At 33.7% G+C, this 13,447-nt stretch overlaps 1 long non-coding RNA gene across 1 annotated transcript; it reads left to right on the forward strand.

Moving 5' to 3' along the window:
- The first annotated feature begins 7,498 nt into the window (after positions 1–7,498).
- Positions 7,499–13,178, forward strand: LOC142179461 (uncharacterized). The gene is made up of 2 exons (XR_012707636.1): positions 7,499–8,056; positions 13,018–13,178. It is a non-coding gene; the product is annotated as an uncharacterized LOC142179461 (long non-coding RNA).
- Positions 13,179–13,447: the final 269 nt, after the last annotated feature.

Below are 13,447 nucleotides of genomic sequence, written 5' to 3' on the forward strand. Positions count from 1 at the left end.
CGAGGGACTGATTGTGAGGATTATATATTTACGGATCGGGTTGCACGCTGCAACAAATTATATATATATATATGTATATATATATATATATATATATGTACACCGCAACGATATAGCGCTTGGGTTGTAGGAGCCCCTCCAGAGTCTGCACACCCAGTGAGCGCCGTCGACGAGATATATGGATCGGGTTGCACGCCGCAGCGATATATGGATCGGGCTGCGCGCCACAGCGGTTACTATATGGTACCTATTGAGTATGAGTGCTGAGTGTGAGCGCTGATTGGTAAGAGTTGAGTCACGAGTGACTGAGAGGCTTGCCCGAGGGGCTATATATATACACACACACACACACACACACACACACACACACACACACACACATATATATATATATATATATATATATATATATATATATATATATATATATATATATATATATTCACTTATCTTTAGACCGAGCCTCTATTGAAAAGGTTGAACAAATGCTTTAAACAACTTTCATTTAAACTGAAGTTTTTAAGTTATAAAATGGTTATGAATTTCTATTTTGCCGAGGGGCTGTATATAAACTATGCTTTGCCCGATGGGGCCGATTATAATTTTTATCACTTTCACTATGTATATATTTTATTAAACCTATATTGAAAAGGTTAGAAAGATAATTTTAAAGGATTTTACTGAAGTTAGGAGTTTAACGAAATGATTTGAATGGTATCCTGATTTGGGAACATGTTGTAATCACTGTGATATTATGACGCGGCTGACGTGTTTTCCTGCTACTCAGTCTTTATTTACTCTTATTACTTACTGGGTTGGAGTACTCACATTACTCCATGTACCTCGTGTGCAGATTCAGGTATTTCGGAACCCGGTAGCGGATGTTGATTGCTCAGATGCGGGGTCATTAGAGTTAGCAAGGTGGTTGCACGACGTTCGCAACACTGCTTTCCTTCCTCTCATTTTCATTACTGTATTTAGTATATTTTTAGACTCTGGTTGTATTCGGACCTTGGTAGATGCTCATGACTAGTGACACCCCGATGTCGGGCTTGTGTAATTATTCCGCACTTTTCTTTTAAATTTTCATTATGGTATTATTGGTTTATAAATAGTATAAAAACAACTTTTATTGGAAAAATGGTTGATTTGAGAGTTGTGTCGGCTGGCCTCGTTTCACAATAGGCACCATCACGACCGGGTCGGTTTTAGGTCATGACACACGGGTGCTCGAGTGAGATTCGGGATAGCTTCGGAGTGATTTGCTCAGAAATGGGACTGATGGTACTGGTATGATCGCAATTGCGATGCATTGGTCGCAAATGCGACCTCGCATTTGCGAGTTGCTGTTCGCATTTGCGAACCTGGGCAGCTGGGGGGATGGCTCGCATTTGCGATATTTGGGTCGCTTTTGCGAGGCCTGAAGGGTTCGCATTTGCAGAACCGTTTTCGCATTTGCGAAGTAGGCCAGTTCAGTTGGGGGTCGCATTTGCAATGAAACCTTTGCATTTGCGGTCCCCCTGTCGTAAATGCGACATCAGAGGGCTTTGTCCAGCTATTAATTTCGATACTTAGACCATTTAGCTCATTTTCTCCATCCTCTTAGGCGATTTTTGGAGCTTTTGGAAGAGGGTTTTCACCTATCACATTGAGGTAAGTAATTTCTACACATCATAAGTTAAATACATGGATTATGGGTAGATTAACATGTGAAAATTAGGGAAAATCAATGATTGTAGATGAAAAACCTAGAATTATGTAAAAACAAGATTTAACCACGAAATTTGTTAGGGAATGGAGTAAAAATCATATATTCTTGATCCTTAGATTATGGGTAACAACTTTCTTCAAAAAAATTCGGAATCCGGGCATGTGGGCCTAGGGATGAATTTTAGGAACCTTGCATTTAGGGTTGGGAAATTGGTTTAATAATTGGAATATGAACTTTTGAGCATGTATTGACTAGTTCTTACCCTATTTGAATAGTTTTGGATCGTTCGGCTCTAAATTGGAGGTTTGAGCACGTTCTTGAATCGAAATATAGGTTTCGGAGTGAGGTGAGTCTCTTTTCTAACTTTATAAGAGGGAATTGTCCCTATATGTGAGTTAATTAGTTACGTTCTCCTATTTTTTGGGGCTACGTACGCACGAGGTGACGAGAGTCCATACGTAGCTACTATTATGCTATTGTCCAGGTAGTCTAGGACCCAAAATCATGATGTACTTGGAAATATTTGTAATCCTATTGACGGTTTGAATTGCTTAAATCACATCGGATTAGTAAGTGAATTTCTAAAAGATTGAGCTTTATTTTCTTGAATTGTAAAAAGAGAATTGGATTTTTCTTGGATAGTTGTTCCCTGATGAAGTCTTGATTAACTGTTTGAATATGTGATTCTATGTGTACCTGCGTCGCATGTATGATTCGCGAGCAGGGTGTTTGTTTATTTTATGTTGGCTGCGTCGCATGGATGATTCGCGAGCGGGGTAATAGATGCATCTATGGTTCGCGCCGTTCGACCCTCGGCAGTGCACATTTTACATTTGTGTTGGATCGGGTCGTACGACTTCGACATGATATGCGCATGCTTGTATTGTTGCTTGAGATTTATAAATGTTGACATTTGCATTTCCTGGCTGGAGATAAATGTACTTGTGACACTAGGTTTAGTAGATTTTCGTGGATAGGAAAAAAAATTCACATTCTTGAATTCTTATCGTGCGTCTTTGATTCAGCTTGAAAGTAACTCTTTGAATTCCTTCCACGCATTCGTATGCGTGCATGAGCGCTCAGTATCGGATGGGAATCGATGGCTTGTGATTCCCTGATCGAGGGGTGAGATGTGATCTTTGTGCATTGATGTTGGGCCAGTCTGGAGGACTCGAGGCTGGATTTTCGCCTATAGCTTGAGCCCTGAGCTATTGATTTTGTGAGTGCGTATTTTTGGATCCATATATTCTGTTGTGTCCCTATTAAGGGAGGTGATGACTGGATAGTTACGTGATGAGTGTGATGTGACTGCGAAATGTATTCTGTTGCGTCGCATGTATGATTTGCGAGCAGGGTGTTTTTTTATTTATATTTGACCGCGTCGCATGTATGATTCGCGAGCGGGATAATAGATGCATCTATGGTTCGCGCCGTTCAACTCTCGGTAGTGCACATTTTACATTTATATTGGATCGGGCCGTACGACATCTGCATGATTTGCGCATGCTTGTATTGCTTGCCTTGAGAGATATTGATATTGATATTTGCTCTCCCCGACTTGAGATAATTGTTAATTAATGAATTATGAATCCGGAGACTTTTAATAGAAAGGAACTCTTACTTGTTTCGTGACTTATTTGAATTTACTGTTGTTCTTAATAAATCCATGATTCAACGCATTAATAATATTACTATTGGATCACTAGCAAGTGTCGAAGTCGACCTCTCGTCTCTACTTCTTCGAGATTAGACGAGATACTCATTGGGTACACATTGTTTCCGTACTCATACTACACTTGCTGTGCATTTTTGTTGCACATGTTCATATGTGGCTAGTGGCTTAGTGGCATAGCGGCATGGTTGATATGGAGACTTAGGTGAGCTGCAATTATCGAGACGACCCGCAGCCAGCAGAGTCTCCTTCAGAGTATTGTACTGTATTTTCATTTATGTCCACTTGTATTCTGGACAGTTACTGTATTTTATGTAATTTCCTAGTAAATGCCCATGCACTTGTGACATCAGGTTCTAGGATGATTATGGAGTATCTTGTATTAACTGCTTAACATTCATATTCGATTTGAAACGATTATCTTTTACTGGTAGAATTGAAGTAAAATCATAGTTTTTAAAATTATTAAAACGAGAATTTAAATAAGTATTTTGGTTGGCTTGCCTGACAGCGATGTCCGGCGCCATCACGATACTTAGTGGATTTTGGGTCGTGACAGGTGTCACACCTCCTTTTTTACACACCCGAAGGTATATATAGGGAGTTTTTCCAATTTAAGTGACAATATTCGAAATGAGATTATTTATTATTTTTATTCAGAGTCGCCACTTGGGATAGTTTATTTGGTGTCACAAGTCACCGATTTATTTTAAATCCTAAATCGAGGAAAATTTCGACTTTCTTTTTGAAGTCTGCGAACCAGAATTCTGAATAAGGAATTCTGTTAACCCGGGGAAGGTGTTAGGCATCCCCGGATTCCGTGGTTCTAGCACGGTCGCTTAAACTATTACAATTGGCCTATTATCTTATTTTAATACATGTTTTAACCTATGGTATAATTTTAACTTAATAACCGCTTTTAAATTATTTTTAGGAAGATTCAACGTTATTTAAAACATGCATTGAACCACGCCACATGAAATGCACCCGCGGTCCGCGACACATTTTATTTAACGTTGTTGAGAATTGGAGTTGGGTCACATGAAATGCACACCTGAGTTTAAGGAAATTAATTTAAATTGTGCGCCTAAAGCAACTACGCATTTTCAACTTTGCGAGAGCCATGGAAATTCAACTAAATGGCACGCCCGATTTCTAAGAATTAGCAATTCGTTAAACTACGGATATTCATTTTTACAACTAATTAATTTAGGTGTTACAATCGCGCCACGGGAACCGTACCCATAATCACGATGATTAAATCCCAATAACTAGACTACATCAAAATATTCTACTCCCAGTCAAAAGAAAACAAATACGTTACTTGGTGATATTGATGATCTCAAATAAAAAATATATTTTAACGAAAGAGCAGACAAATCTACACGTTTCCCTTATTCTTATATGTAAAGTGTGAAACGTGACCTATAAGGGAAATTAATAATCCATAATGTAAAGTTCAATGAATTTATATAAAAAAACAATTGCAGCAAGATTAAATAAATGAACAAAGAAAACGCAAACCAACACTTAATGATAGCAGTAAAGAGAGAGGACCTTAAATAATCTTTCAATTGGCGAAAATTTCCAGCAAATTACTCGAATGAACTTCGAACGGAAACCTTTGGAATATGCCGATGTCCGTTGGGAAACCTTGATGTTTTTCACTCCCAATTGTTTGCTTTCATTTTTTGTTTTTGTCTAATTCGGTTTTGGACTCCTATCTTATGTCCTTTCTTTTTGGGAATTTTAGCGGTGAATGGTTGATTCTTCTGGAATTGGGGGTGAGGCGTTGAAGCTTCCCTTCCTTTCTTAAGGTGTGGCTTCTTTTTTGGAGGAATTAGGGGTGGTTGAATTTCCGGCAAGTTCTGTTGAAGGTGACGGCTGGGTGTGTTGAAGGTGCTGCTGCCGTTTTTTTTTATTTTAGGTTTAGTAATTGAAAATTTAAGGATATGGTTTATATAATTGGTTATTTTATATGGAAGTGAGAAGGGATAATGACCATTGGATTAGAAGGAAAATAGATGGTTAGGATTAAATCTTGCACTTAAATGGGCTAATGGGTTAGGAAGAATGGGCTAAGGATAATTGGGTTGGACCATGTCTTTTTTTGTGTTTCAATTTTGGGCTAAGAAAACTCCAAAAATTATTAATTAAAACCATAGCTAAATTCCCTTAATATAAAATAACTATACTACATGATGCAAAATAAATTCTAATTAATTAAACTAAACTATATTAAAACATGAAACTATTACATATTTTTTGTATTTTTCAAGATTATAAAGATAAAAATAAGGTACTATTTTTTTTTATTTTTTTTTAATTTTTTTTATGAAAAATACATAAACTAAAATATTTTTTGTGATTTTCATTTTTCTTGTAATAAAATAAAGTTAAAGAGTCAAAATGAGTTGAAATAGCTATATTAGGCCTAAATTAAATATTTACATGCTAAAATATAAAAAAAATTGGGGAGGGTCAAAAATCACATGTCTACAACAGGCGTCATCACGATCGGGTCTGAGTTTAGGATCATGACAAGTATACAGAGGACACCCTAGCGAAAGTTTTGAAAATCTCAAAGAGTCTGTACCCAAGTATACAGAGGACACCCTAGTTGTTATATCTCGTACTTTAATATTAGGATAAATCATAGTAATCCATATGAGCTTGAAGGGATTAAAACCCTATAAGTTTACCAATCTATTTACTGGTCTGGAATTGCTTTTTAAGTGATTTGAGTGCGTAAATGTCTTACACCATCCACATAGAACTTACATTTCAATTTTATGTGTATAGTCAATGATAGAGAAGAAGTAAACTAATTTCATCTATATATGTAAGTAATAATGATGTAGAAGTAAACCTAGTTTCTCTTGATCGAGATATTGAATGTTATTAAAGTGGAACTCGACTCTTCTACTTATTGTCAATTATAAAGATATCGATATTTGTTACAATGTACTACAATTTCAGAATGTCCATATAATTTACTTCTTCGGTTATAGTAGTAGTAATATTTTTCCCATGTATTATAGTGCACATAATATTGAGAGGTAGAAAAGAAAACATACTACATGGGATAAGAAAAAGAGAAATCACCTAATTATATTCAAACTCCTCTAATATAAAATCACATGTAAACTCATTAAGCCATGTAAATATAAAAATCTGTAAGAAGCAGACAGTGCATTTGCGGCAAGCAATAACAATAAACTGCTGATTACGATATATTTTGTTAATATTCCACATTGAGAAAATTTGATTGTTTAGACCTCCATTTTGAAAAGAATTTTCTATGGTTAAATTAAACGCATATACTTTAGCCTAAGATTCAGAACTATAAACAGTTATCTAGAGCTAATAATAGTTTTAATTGAACTTATGGTGCATCTTAGGAGCAACATATTACATAGAACCATTAGATATTATGTTAGTGTGGTATTTTCTTTTAAGTGGAGTATTTTAGTAAAAGTTTTATAAGTATAATTTTGGATAGTTACCATTATTACTATTTTCGGATATGGTAAATTATACACATAATATGAGAAAGTTTATGAGATTTTCTTTATTATAAAGATAAAAAATATTTTTTCACAAGAAAAAAAGGTTTTTTTTTTTTTACCATTTTAAGAATTAAGCGTACGAAAATTTTTACTCTTCATATGAGATTAGAAAAATTATAAGTTGAGAAAATATATGTATTTTTATATGAATATTTTAATATAATAATAGTGTATGTATTTTTTTTTTTTGGTACCACATTATCATAATAGTAAAGTGTGTAAAGTGAGTAGTATTTTAAGTAATTTGAGATAATTTTTAATTATGTGGGTAATTACTTAATTATTGGTTTAATGAAAAATTAACCTTGTAATTAAGGATTTGTAGATAATTAATAGGTGGGGACAAAGCCCCCATGTGGCAGCAAGTGGAGAAAGAGTAATGACTCTTGACTTTATGCAATAAAACAACAAGGACACACAAATTAGTTTTAGTCTTATCACGAAAGAGAAAAAAAAATGAGAGTACTTATCCAAGTTTTCTTTCTTATCCATTTTTGTTTTTGCTCTAAAAAAAATTTAATTAATATAAAGTATTTGAAGGAATAGAATGGGACATTCATCTTGTTGTGAGAAAACTCATACAAACAAAGGAGCTTGGACTAAAGAAGAAGATCAACGCCTTGTTAATTATATTCGTTCTCATGGTAAAGGCTGTTGGCGTTCTCTCCCTAAATCCGCAGGATCGCAAAGGTGTGGAAAGAGTTGCAGATTGAGGTGGATAAATTATCTAAGGCCTGCTTTGAAAAGAGGGAATTTCACTGAAGAAGAAGATGAATTGATCATCAAACTCCATAGTTTGCTTGGAAACAAATGATTACGTTAGTCATCTTTACACTTATCTTCAATTGAGATCAAAATTCATTTGGAGGGGATTTGAAAAATTCAACAAGACTCCATATTGTAACAGCACCGGGAGTTCTTGGTTAAAGCAAAATTTCATACGAAATTATACGGCGTAATAGCAACTGGATTTTGCGATTCTAAGGGAGTACGGTGCAATCTTTCTCAAGAATATAGTATCGATTTTTCCTATTCCGATCTTGTCGTCACGTGTTTTATCGTGATTATCGTGTGTTAGAGGGGTTGTTCGGAGAACCGACTCAGGTATGTTAAGGCTAAGCCTTTCCTTCATTTGGTATGATTCAAGTAACAATACATAAACGTAATGCTATTTCATAAATGTTTCTATTCTTAGCAGTTAAGGATGTCTACGTTATTCATTCCTGTAAAATACTATTTTGAAGGTATATATATATATATATATATATATATATATATATATATGTGTGTGTGTGTGTGTGTGTGTGTGTGTGTGTGTGTGTGTGTGTGTGTGTGTGTGATTTTTGCCCTATATGAATTACTCCCACAAATTCAAAACAAAATAATTTTGTTTTTTTCCCATTGTTTGCAATTTTGTGGATTTTTGTGGCATTTTCTGTCAATTGTTTGCATTTGTCTGTGCATGTTTGTTTTATTTAATTAATGAAAAATACAAAAATATGTCGCATTTGCATTTAGGATTTAACTTTGCATTTTTGAATTAAGTAGTAAACTAGTTATTTTACAAGAATTGAAAAAATCACAAAAATAGTTTAATTTGCACTCTTTAATTTTAACTTTGATTTTGAGTAATCTTCTTTTAATTTATTTTTAATTAATTGAGATAATTTTTATTTAGGTTTAATTAGTGTTTTTCAGGTTAAATAGGTTCTAGGATTTAATTTAAATTTTAATTTAATTTTGAAAAAAAAAAAAGAAAAAGAATTATTTTGAAAAAAAAAAAAGAAAAGGGAATTGAAAAGTTAGAAAATTGGGCTGTCTTGTTTTATTTGTCCAAGCCCAATGTGAATTCCCTCACCCCAGCCCAATTACGCCCAGACCCACGCCCCAAACTCGTCTGCTAACCCGACCCACTCCAATTATAACACAAAAAAAGACCCAGAACCCTAATCTCTAACACCCCATCACCAGCGCGCAGTGTTCTTCTTCTCCAAGAAGACACTCAAACCAAGCCCCAAATCCAGTCCAAATTCGGGCGAGTGAATTCCAAATCCTTAACCCACGCGTTCCTCCTTCTCTCCTAATCGCTATTTCTAACGGTTTCTGACACCGAAGATTCTCCTTCCTTTCACTCGCTCGATTTTGAGATAAGGCACCCGATTGGAAGGTCCTAGAGACGATTCGTTGGATTAGTGTGAGGTGTTGGATTGATTTTGTTCAATCCGAGCCCCACATTCATCAGGGGTTCGTTTTTATAAGGGATCGGATCCGATTTTGAAAAGGAAGATTTTTCAGAAGGACTGGAAAAAAGCTTCTTCAGAGAGGATTTCGGAGAAATTTCTTCCGAAAACTTGAGGAAAAATTAGTGTTCAAAGTTTCCTCCGTCTTTTCCATTGTTATTTTTCTTTTTTTCACATATCAGAACAGAAAAAAAATATATATATTTATTATGGAGGTTTCATGATTTCAATGGATGTCAGCTTCATTTAGCATTTCGAAATAATAGAGTCTTTTTCACTTCGATTCTGTTTTTTTTGGACGAACAATGGAATTCGTCGAGAGGCATGAATCTGTTGCTATTCATTGAACTATAGTTGTTCTCTCTTAGCTCTGTGGTGCTTTCATTCCCGGAACACAAAGATTCATTTTGTTGTGTTGCTCGCAAGGTATGAAACTCCGATCTTTTGTATCGAGTGTATTAAGAATGTTATATCTTTGAAAATTGTACCCATAGTCCGTTTATAAGGTAATGAACTTCTCTTGTGTTGGCTTGCCATCTCTGATTTTAAATGAATGCACGTTTGAACCTCGAATGTTTAACAAGAACGCTATAGATTCTGATTTCGCCTTAATGATGTTCTATATTTTTGTTTTGCTGGGTCAAAGGATTAAATGGTTGGTTTAAGTCATATATAGACTAAATCTGATGGTTGAAGTTCTGCGCTAAGGTTTACTGCGAAAACACTAGCCATGAATCTGATGTTTGTGATCGATCAGAGGCAGTTTTGCTCTCATTTTAACGTATTGGAATGTTGAAAGTGATCTAGGTATTGAAATCAATCAAAGCTTCGCGCAATTAGGTTCAATCTCTTTCTCTTTTCTTAGGTCTGTTTGGAGTTGATTTTCTTTCTGCAAAAATCTGTCCCTAGGAGATCGTCGGGAAGAATGCGAGTTGATGCTTGATTGCCTCCTTTTAGCATTCTTTTAGTTTACTTGTAGTAGTGTATTATTGGAATCTAGACTAGAAAACGTCTTCGTTTCTTTTCTAAAAAGTTGCATCGACAGTGAAACTTGCGTGATTTAAGTTCTGGAGTTGCGATCGAAACTTGTCGCTTGATTGTAATCAATATATATAACTTCTTGAAGTTGTGAATGCGAGTTTGAAATACTGAGACATCAATTTTGTTAGTCCATTCTGAATATGGTGTTCATGTATTTCATTGAAATGTGAATCGTCTAGTTCATGGTTGTGTATTCGTTATTTGGTGGCATTAGTTTGGTGTTTGGTTTGGTTCACCAGTTTCCTTCCACGAAGTTCTTTGATTTTTGAAGTGCTTTTCCAGTAAATCAATGGTTCGTTTGATCTCTTTTCAAATTACATATGCTAGGTGGAAATCTGGACTCCTTTAAATTCATTTCCTCTCAATTTTAGCCTAGATCCTTTTGAATCATGCTATCAATGTTTTAGTGTTGGTGAACCAAGTCTGAAATTGAATAGTTGAATCCATTAAGAATTTGTCTTTCCTGATTCCCCTTAGTTCTTAAATGAGCAGTCTGCTAGAAGTGTTAGGGTCATTTTAACCAAGCTCGCACTAATTCAGGTTCTGTGTCCTAGTTTGAAATTCAAACGCTTTCATTAAACTGTGTCCATACGAATAGCAATTGTCGTGAAACTGGGAGCTGAAATGGGTATGTTTAAGGTGTTTGATTGAAATTCTGGTTTCTTTTGAGTTCTGAAGAAATGTAGCACGAGATGCATTGCACAAATTCATGTTGTGATCTATCTTGGACTTGTTAATCATCTTGATATTGGGAGTGTGATTTAGAGTATTGAAATGTGCTGTTAGCTCGAAGGATAGTATAAAATTGTACAGTGGCTTTGGAAACTACTATAGAAATGGATCTAATACACTAATATGAGATTATTTCTATATCAATACGTTGAGTGCCAATGATTTCAATATCAGATTTGTGAAGCTGACTCCATAATGCACTTCTTTTTGCATTTCCTTGTTTCTGTTTCTCCTATGGATTTGAGATTTCACTGTGCGAGTTATGTTTTATTGAATTATTATGTTAAAAAATACTTTTATGTTTTATTGTATCATGTAATTAAAACGAACTGAGTAACTGCAACATTTTGGACGAATAAGACTGCACCTGAAGATATTCTGAAAGACAATGGATCACAAATCATGGCCCTGGAAGAAATAGACCTTAGAACAGCGAGGCCGACGCCCTTGCAAACTTGGGGTTGTAAGCACGTGATTTTTTCCCTATATGAGAATTACTCCCAAAAAATTCAAAAATAAAATGATTTTTCTTTGGTGTGCAATTTTGTGATATTTTGTGATATTTGGAAGAATTATTTGTATTTGTCTGTGCGTGTTTATTCGCTAAATTAATAAAAAATACAAAAATAAGTCGCATTTTGCATGTATGATTTAATTCTACAATTGTTAGTAATTAAAATTGTTTTACAAAAATTAAAAATTACAAAAATAGGCATCGTTTGCATTTTTAGCATTTAATGTCCAAATATACAATTTTATGCTTAATTAATACTTAATTGTGCGTTAATTGTTATTGGGAGTTAATTTGCGCCTTTATAACTTAATTTAGTTCTTAATAATAGTTTAAGTATTTTTATAATTTAGTTTTAGAAAAATAAAAGAAGAAAAGAGAGCGAAAATATAAAGAAAGTCGGAATTGGGCCTCTTCTTCAATTTCAAGCTATAGGCCCAAAAAATGGCCCAATCTTCCCTACGACCCAGTCCATTTCGAACTGGGTCGACCCAGTCCATTAACCCAACACCCCTTCTTCATTTTTGTCCAACACAAAACAAAACCAAAAAAATAAAAAAATAAAAATAAAAAGTGAATTATCACTATTAATAGTTTTATTTTTTGTTTTTTTTATATATATAAAAAAAAATCCGAAAATATTTTATTTTATTTATTATTTTTATTTTAAAAAATATATATATATAGTAATTTCGATATATATATATATATATATATAGTAATTTCGGAAATGATTTTAAAAAAATAAAAAATAAAAAAATAAAAAAAAGTAAAAGAATGTAGAAAATTTAAAAAAAAAGTAAAAAGTTTTAAAAAATTTAAAAGTAAAAGAAGGTTGGAATTAAAAAATAAATATAAAGATATCTGAAAATTTAAAAAATTTAAAGTAATTGAAAGTAGCATTTTTAAAAGAAAAAGAAAAGATAGTGGTTTATTTTTTAAAGAAAAGTTAAATAAAGTGAGATTCTCTTTTAAAAAAATAAAAAGTGGGATTTTAAATAAGATAAAGTAATTAAAGTTGGAATTTTAAAAATAAAAGTAAATAAAGGTGGGATTTCTTTTTCTAAAAAAAATAAAAGCAATTTGTAAGTGGGATTTCTTTTAATTAAAAAATAATAAAATAATAAAAAACAAATCTGAAAATTTCGAAAATTTTGCTATAAATAGAAGAGAAAATTTAGGAAGAAGGGTGGAAAAAAAGAGAGGAAAAACTAGATAGAGAGAAGAAAAAAAGAGGGGGCGGAGTGAGAAGTATACACCCGATATACATTCTGGATACACTGAATATACAGGGGCAGAATTCATTTTGGAGAGTTTTGAAGTTGAAAAAGAATAGTTACTGCTTCATTGCCTCGCTTAAGATCTGAAATAGTCAGAACCTTCCTGCCTTTTACTTCTTCACTATACTTGGAGTCGTTTATAGTCTCCTGGGTTTTCTGCTATTCCTACTGTACTGGTTTGCGATGTTGCTGAATCTGCTGTTGCTGTGTTATTACTGCTGCTGACTTCTCCTTCTTTTGTTCTTGTACTGCTGTTTCCAGGTACACATTTGTACAATCTCGGCTTGAAGCAAAAAAATGAAATATTAATCAGGCTTTGTTCCTGTTGAATTCCTCCTGTTTAGATTTGTGGTTGAATATAATTGTTCTTTCTTCGTATAAAGATGTAGTTGAATGATTAATGAATAATGAGGTTGCATATGTATACTTTCTTCATCTAATAATGTTAGTTTAAATTACGGAGAATAATTAATCTGTTTTGATATTATGGTCAATCTCATGTTCTAGTATTATTGAATAACAGAATATAAAATGAAAGCAGTTTTTCTTTGTACAAACTCGATCGCAATTTTCCATTCGCATTAGCCGTAAACTAATAACTAATAAGTTACGTTTTTCAGCATGTAAATAATTAAGAGATTTTCTTTTATTTTAGAGACGAACTTAATAGAAAATATAGTCATTGTAGGTT

Source organism: Nicotiana tabacum, chromosome 3 (assembly GCF_000715075.1).
Source record: "Nicotiana tabacum cultivar K326 chromosome 3, ASM71507v2, whole genome shotgun sequence".
In the NCBI taxonomy this organism is placed as follows: domain Eukaryota; kingdom Viridiplantae; phylum Streptophyta; class Magnoliopsida; order Solanales; family Solanaceae; genus Nicotiana; species Nicotiana tabacum.